Source organism: Vipera ursinii (assembly GCF_947247035.1).
Source record: "Vipera ursinii genome assembly, chromosome: Z".
In the NCBI taxonomy this organism is placed as follows: Eukaryota; Metazoa; Chordata; class Lepidosauria; order Squamata; family Viperidae; genus Vipera; species Vipera ursinii.
Window position 1 is genome coordinate 22,462,428 of NC_139517.1, and position 8,061 is coordinate 22,470,488.

Genomic DNA, 8,061 nt, shown 5'->3' on the forward strand with positions numbered 1-8,061 from the left:
ACCATTCACTATCACAGTAGTCCAAGTCTATGCCCCAACCACTGGTGCTGAAGAGGATGAAATTGACCAGTTCTATGAAGCCCTACAGCACCTTATAGAACTAACACCAAAAACGATGTCATGGGGGATTGGAATTCTAAAGTAGGAAGCCAAAAGATAACTGGAATAACAGGCAAGTTTGGCCTTGCAGTACAAAATGAAGCAGGGCACAGGCTGATAGAATTTTGTCAAGAGAATATGATGGTCATAGCAAACACTCTTTTCCAACAACCCAAGAGATGGCTCTACACATGGACATCACCAGATGGTCAACACAGAAATCAGATTGACTATGTGCTCTGCAGCCAAAGATGGAGAAGCTCTATACAGTCAGTAAAAACAAGACCAGGAGCTGACTGTGGCTCAGACCATGAGCTTCTCATTGCAAAGTTTAGGCTTAAACTAAAGAAAGTAGGGAAAAGCACTAGGCCACTCAGGTATGAATTGTCATATCCCTGTTGAATATACAGTAGAGGTGACAAATAGATTTAAGGAATTAGATCTGATAGACAGAGTGCCTGAAGAACTATGGACAGAGGTTCGCAACATTGTACAACAGGTAGCAACCAATACCATCCCAAAGAAAAAGAAATGCAAGAAAACAAAATGGCTGTCTGAGGAAGCTTTGCAAATAGCTGAGGAAAGGAGGGAAGCGAAAGGCAAGGGAGAAAAAGAAAGTTACGCCCAATTGAATGCAGAATTCCAGAGAATAGCTAGAAGAGATAAGAATGCCTTCTTAAATGAACAAAGAACAAAGTGCAAAGAAATAGAAGAAAATAATAGAATAGGGAGGACCAGAGATCTTTTTTTAAAAAAATGGAGAGATGAAGGGAATGTTTAATGCAAAAATGGGCATGATAAAGGACCAAAATGGCAGGGACCTAACAGAGGCAGAAGAGATTAAGAAGAGGTGGCAAAATTACACAGAAGAACTATACAAGAATGACCTTAATGTCCCTGATAATCACAATGAGGTGGTCACTGACCTTGAGCCAGACATCCTAGAATGTGAAGTGAAGTGGGCCTTAGAAAAGCTGAGCAACAACAAAGCTAGAGGAGGTGACAGTATTCCAGCTGAGCTATTCAAAATCTTAAAAGACGATGCAGTAAAAGTGCTACACTCAATTTGCCAGCAAATTTGGGAAACTCAACAGTGGCCACAGGATTGGAAAAGATCAGTTTACATTCCAATTCCAAAGAAAGGCAGTGCCAAAGAATGTTCAAGCTATCGCACCATTGCACTCATTTCTCATGCTAGTAAAGTTATGCTTAAAATCCTATGTCCATTGACTATGCTAAAGCCTTTGATTGTGTGGATCATAACAAACTGTGGCAAGTTCTTAAAGAGATGGGGGTACCAGACCATCTTATTTGTCTCTTGAAAAACCTATATGTGGGCCAAGAAGCAACAGTGAGAACTGGACACGGAACCACTGATTGGTTCAAAATTGGGAAAGGAGTCTGGCAAGGATGTATACTGTCACCCTGCCTATTTAACATATACAGAGCACATCATGAGAAAGGCAGGGCTAGATGAATCAAAAGTTGGAATTAAGACTGCCGGAAGAAATATCAGCAACCTAAGATATGCAGAAAGTGAAGAAGAACTAAAGAGCCTCTTGTTGCGGCTGAAGAAGGAAAGTGCAAAACTTGGGTTGTAACTTAACATTAAGAAAACCAAGATCATGGCATCCAGCCCTCTCAATTCCTGGCAAATAGATGGGGAAGAAATGGAGGTAGTGACAGATTTTATTTTCCTGGGCTCCAAGATCACTGCAGATGGGGACTGTAGCCAAGAAACTAAAAGACGCTTGCTCCTCGGGACGAAAGCCATGGCAAATCTAGACAGCACACTAAAAAGCAGAGACATCACCCTGTCAACAAAAGTGCGTAAAGTCAAGGCTTTGGTCTTCCCAGTTGCAATGTATGGCTGTGAAAGTTGTACTATAAAAAAGGCTGAATGCCAAAGAATTGAGGCCTTTGAACTATGGTGCTGGAGAAGACTCCTGCAAGTCCCTTGGACTGCAAGGCGATCAAACCGGTCAGTCCTAGAGGAGATCAACCCTGATTGCTCTTTAGAAGGTCAGATCCTGAAGGTAAAACTCAAATACTTTGGCCACCTAATGAGAAAGAAAGACTCACTGGAGAAGAGCCTAATGCTGGGAAAGATTGAGGGCAAGAGAAGAAGGGGACGACAGAGAATGAGGTGGCTGGATGGAGTCACTGAAGCAGTAGGCGTGAGCTTAAATGGACTCCAGAAGATGGTAGAGGACAGGAAGGCCTGGAGGAACATTGTCCATAGGGTTGCGGTGGGTCAGACATGATTTCGCAGCTAACAACAACAACATCAAGTAGGAGGATGTGATCTACTTGATCAAATGCCTTACTGAAGTCCAAGTAAATTATATCCACAGCATTCCTCTGGTCCACTAATTTTGTCACTTGGTCAAAGAATGCAATAAGATTTGTCTGGCATGATCTGTTTCTGACAAACCAATGTTGGCTTTTAGTAATGACTTTTTTTGCCTCTAGGTGTTCGCTGATTTGTTGTTTAATTATCTTTTCCAGAATCTTCCCAGGTATTGAGGTCAGGCTGATAGGTCTGTAGTTTCCTGGATCTATTTTTTCCCCTTTTTTGAAGATGAGAACTACATCAGCTCTTTTCCAATCCTTTGGTAGTTCCCCAGTGTTCCAGGATCTTTGAAAAATATAGTTCAGTTGTTTTGAGATCATATCTGCCAGTTCCTTGAGAACCTTGGGGTACAATCCATCTGGTCCTGGTGATTTGAACTCATCTAGGCTGGATAGGTACTCACTTACCATTTTCTTGCTTATCTTAACGTGTTTCTAATCTATTTTTATGGTACTGTTTTTGTTAGTTTGGGCTGTTATTTCCCTTTATATAAAGACAGAGGCAAAAAATGAGTTAAATAGTTCTGATTTCTCCGTTGCTTGTGACCTTCTTGCCACTTTCTCCCACTAATGGACCAATCATTTCCTTAACTTTTTTCTTGTTTTTCACATGTTGAAAGAAGCTTTTTTTGTTATTTTTTACTTTGGTCACAAGCCTTAGTACATTTTGAGCCTTAGCTTTCCTCTCTTCATCTTTGCAGGCAGAGACTATTTGCTGATATTCTGCTTTAGTTATGTGCCCCTCTTTTCACTTTTTATACTTGTCCTTTTTATCTTTCAATTTATCAGAGAGTTCTTTATGTAGCCATGCTGGTTTCTTTTGAGAGCTGTTATTTTTCTTTTTCATTGGTATTGTGCTAGAGTGGGCTTTTATTATCTCACTTTTCAAAATTTCCCAAGCTTCTTGAGTTGTTTTCCCCTTGAGGATTCTCATCCATGGAATCCTTCCCAAGCCCTCTCTAAGTTTATTGAAATTAGCTTTCTTAAAGTCCAAGACTCTAGTTTATTTTTTATTTTTATTTTAATTCCATTTATATCCCGCCCTTCTCCGAAGACTCAGGGCGGCTTACAAGCTTAGCAGTAGCCTTCATATGCCTGCTTATTAGGGCTTTCATACACCCCCCCAAGTGGCATTATTACAAAGTCAGCTTAATTGCCCCCAACAATCTGGGTCCTCTGTTCTATTGCTTGTGCTTCCATATTGCATGTTCACTTGCCCCCAAGGTTTCTGTGGCTTCAACACCTTCTATCATTTCATCTCTGTTAGTGAGAATTAGATCCAATATGGCTAATCCCCTAGTTCCCTTCTCTACTTTTTGGGAGAGAAAGTTGTCTGCTAGGTTTGTCAAGAATTTGTTTGATCTTCCACTTGGTACAATTTGTCTCCCAGTTGATGTCAGGATGATTAAAGTCCCCCATTACTATTGTGATGTGTTTCCTACATACCTTAGTTAACTGACTAGCAAATAGTTCATCTATTTCCTCTGTTTGGTTGGTTGGCCTATAGTATAGACCTATGGCAATGTCATTTCCCCCCCCCTTTTATATTGACCCAAATGCATTCAAGACAGTTTTCATCATTGTTGTGCTCTATTTCTGTAGAGATGTAGTTATTTCTTTTATAGAGAGCAACTCCTCCTCCTCTTTTATTTGGTCTGTTTCTTTTAAATAATTTAAATCCCTCTAGCTGTGTGTTCCCTTTGTGGGTTTCATCCCACCATGTTTCCGTAATGGCAGAAATATCTGCCCTCATATACCTGAATTTCTAGTTCGCCCTGTTTACTGTTCATACTCTGTGCATTGGTGTATAGAAATTTGAGTCCTTTATGACTGCCCCTGTGTTTACTTTCTACATAACCTGTGTGGTGCCTGAGTTCCCCTATTTTATTACCACCTGTTTGGTTAGTGCACTTTGTGTGGCACTCACTATTAAAAGTTTGATTTTGCTTGATAGCAAGGTAGATATTCTTGTCCACACACACATCTATGTTACATGCACTGCTAACCCTGTAATTCTTTGATTGCCAGGGACAGGGATGTTCTGTATCAATTAACTCACTGTCCCCATTGCTAAGTTTAAATATTGCTCCAGAAAAATCTGTGAGTTTATTGACAAGTAATTATACCATGTAGTAGTATACAATGGTCTCAGAACATAAAATACTTAAGTCTCTTGATCCCTAATACTTGCCTGATACTGTCCCCCAAGTTGTTCCAAAGGAAAATTTGGGGCCCTGGATGTTTACTTCTTTATCATCTTAGCTGGATGATGACAGGTTGAGAGCTTGTATATGTTCCATAAACAGCAGGATCATTGTGTTCTCTTGTTCAGCCAAAAGACAGTCCATGACCAGAATTATTTCAAAAGAGGATAGGAACTGGCCAGGGCATGACAGCTGATTACAAAGAAGGCCTTGTGAATATTACAAATATTCTATAATATTATCCACAACAGCTTTGTCCACCATAAGCTCTCAGTTTTGCAATCAAGAGTTTCAGGAAGGGAGGATTGGTCTGTTCCATGTTGGGCACCTATTCTTGGTCCAGACTGGACCAAATTGAGGTTGGTCCCAGTAGAGGGAACAAAAACACAGGGAAAAGACTTTTATAACAACACAAACCTGCACCTGATTTTGAAGTGTAGTTATTGGCTTGCTGAAGGAAATGCAGTCTGGTTCTCAAATCAACATCAATTGTCTACCCTTGATCCCTGTGGCAGGGGTGTCAAACTGCCGGCCCATGGGATGGATGCGTCATGTGGAAGCTGCACCCACCCCATTGCACTGCAATGGCAAAACCATCCTGATACTTTGCATGACATCACATGACCTCGTGAGTTTGACATGTCTGATCTAAAGCAAGATTTTTTTTTTAACTTCAACCACTTGTGTGAAGTACAACTCCTGGAATCTCCCTGCTGATCTAAAGAAAACAGAAGCTCTAAACTTTCTAGAATTCCTTTGAAATATAATATGAGCTAATGAATGAGGAGCTACTGCCTCATCCTGGGACTGTCATTGCAGCAAGGCATAAACACAGGCATATTTAGATAAGCCACTCCTTACACACATTTACCATACCAACAGCTCCTTAAGACCCTCAGAGGAGGAACCTTATAGCCTAGGTTTAGCCTCTCCATAACAGTAGCAAATTTTGCAAATAACTCCTTATAAGCACATCTTTACAACCCTACCATGTAAAAGCAAATATGATAAAAATCAAGTTGAATTAAATGCAATTAATGGAGAAATGTGGTGGGACCCAAAGGAGGGATAACATGAATCCGGGAAACACATATTTGTTTTGGTTTTCCATTTATTTATTACACATTTATTTTTAAAAACTCCTGATAAAGCTTATCTATGCTGTGTGAAATCTAGATCCACAGACATTACCAAGCATTTGTATAATTTGGTAATTGAGATTTTTTAGTTTTCAAAAAGTGCCTTAGAAAAGGAGTTAATACTCCTAATACTCAAATGCTTGGTCATTTTCAGTACACTTTATTTCAGCAAACCAATCTTTATCCTAACAGTTTTTTTAGATAATTAGTTTTACCACTCGCAATCAAAAAAGGCATCTTCAGGTCTCTTTCTGTCTTTAATATATATTTTGCCTGAAAAAAAGGAAAAAGTGAAAGCTTCTATACGAAAGCAAAGGAGGTCAAATAGAGGGTGGCAATATAGGCTATAATTTCTTTCTCCTATTTTTGTTCAGTGCAAACATGGTAAATCTGTAATATACATAGAAGAAATTTGGCCACAAATGGAATTTGAGTCCAGCTTCTTAGACTTATAGGATCTCTTTACTTCTTCCAATAAATCTGTTTCATGTCAGGGTGGGTGGGTATTATTTCCATTTTTGTTTGAAGCTAGTTTGGTATAGTGGTTAAGACATTAGGTCTGGAACTGGGAGACCATGAGTTCTGGTCCCACTTTCAGCACAAAGACAGCTGGGTGACCTCAGGCCAGTCACTCACTCTCAACCCTAGGAAAGAGGCAATGCCAAACCACTTTTGAAATCTTGCTAAGAAAACTGCAAGGGCATTTCCAGGTAGTCGCCAGGAATCAAAATCAGATTTGAGGGCACACAGTCACATTTTTAAAAATAACAGACATTATGCTGAATTCATTGAGAGAGCTTCACATACTGGCAGTTTCCATCAATCCACCCCAAAGGGAAAGCAGATACATTTTATCATTGTTCTGCACTCCAGTTTTGTTTTTGTGGGGAAAAAAAGATGCCCAGAGAGGGAGCTGCTAAGGTTTGTCTACATGTACCCGGAAGTCAGGATAATTTAATTAATGCACTATTTTTTTAATAAAAAAATCAGTAATATCCATCAGTCTGTAGGATCACACAAGAATGTGGATTATTTGTTTGTTTGTTTAATTAATTAATTTTTTACACCATCCATATCACCTAAGTGATAGTAAACAGATGATTCTGAAACAATGGAGAGAGCCCATATGAAAGAATACTTATTCCATATCCTGAGCAACAGCATTCTGAAGAAATTTAGACACACTACTTAGATTTAACATATTGTTTTAATATATTTTTTCCCTGAACATCAGCATATCTCCTTTTTCCCCCTTTCCTTTCCTTTCCTTTCCTTTCCTTTCCTTTCCTTTCCTTTCCTTTCCTTTCCTTTCCTTTCCTTTCCTTTCCTTTCCTTTCCTTTCCTTTCCTTCTTTCCTTTCCTTTCCTTTCCTTTCCTTCTTTTTTTTTGGAGGTTGTAATATGTACTGTAAATAAGATAGTGCACTGTATGAAAACACTGACTGCCCTCATCTGGCACAAAATGGCATAACAACTTTTTTAAGTATGTAAGCCAACACAAGATTCAACTTTTGATTACTGCTTCATTCATACAATTGTATGGGAACAGGCATATGCTGAATCTAATGTTGGCTTATTCAAAAGCATGTTAAGTCTTCTAGAAGAATTTAACTTCAGCTTACTGTCTTCCTTTATTTTCCATCCATTTCATCTATTTTCTTACATTACATTTTATTAAAGAAAAAAAAAAGCTGAAGTAGATGAACAATGTCTCTTGAGGCTTAGAGTTTCCAGCATGGAAACACCATCATTTAGCACACTTTCTTCTATCGGCAAGTCATTTAAGATGAACCAGAACTGAAACTCAGCAATATCTACAGATATGACTGAAAAAGTATCATATACTTGGTTCTTTCATCACAACTCACAGATACAGACTCAAGTAAAGAGTGAACATGGTAGAGTAGGTAAGATGTATAATTCAGACAGAGAAATCAAGTTTCTAGTCTACCTTTGGATGTTCATCAGGTGACTTTAGGCCAGTTGCTCTATCTCAGCCCAACCTAATTCACAGAGTTATTGTTGGGTGGGGAAAACAAATATAAATCCATGACATACAAAAATGGTAAAATCCTACTCATTTAGACACACTAACTCCTCTCTATCTTGAAAATATTACCTGTAATGAATAGTAGGTACAACTGATTTCAATTTATAAAATAGTTTGGATTGAAAAGGTTTCATTAAAAACAATTTTTCTGTTCTGATGAAGTTGGCAAATATATAGATTGCTGTACCTAAATTAAAAATATATATAAACAAGGAGAG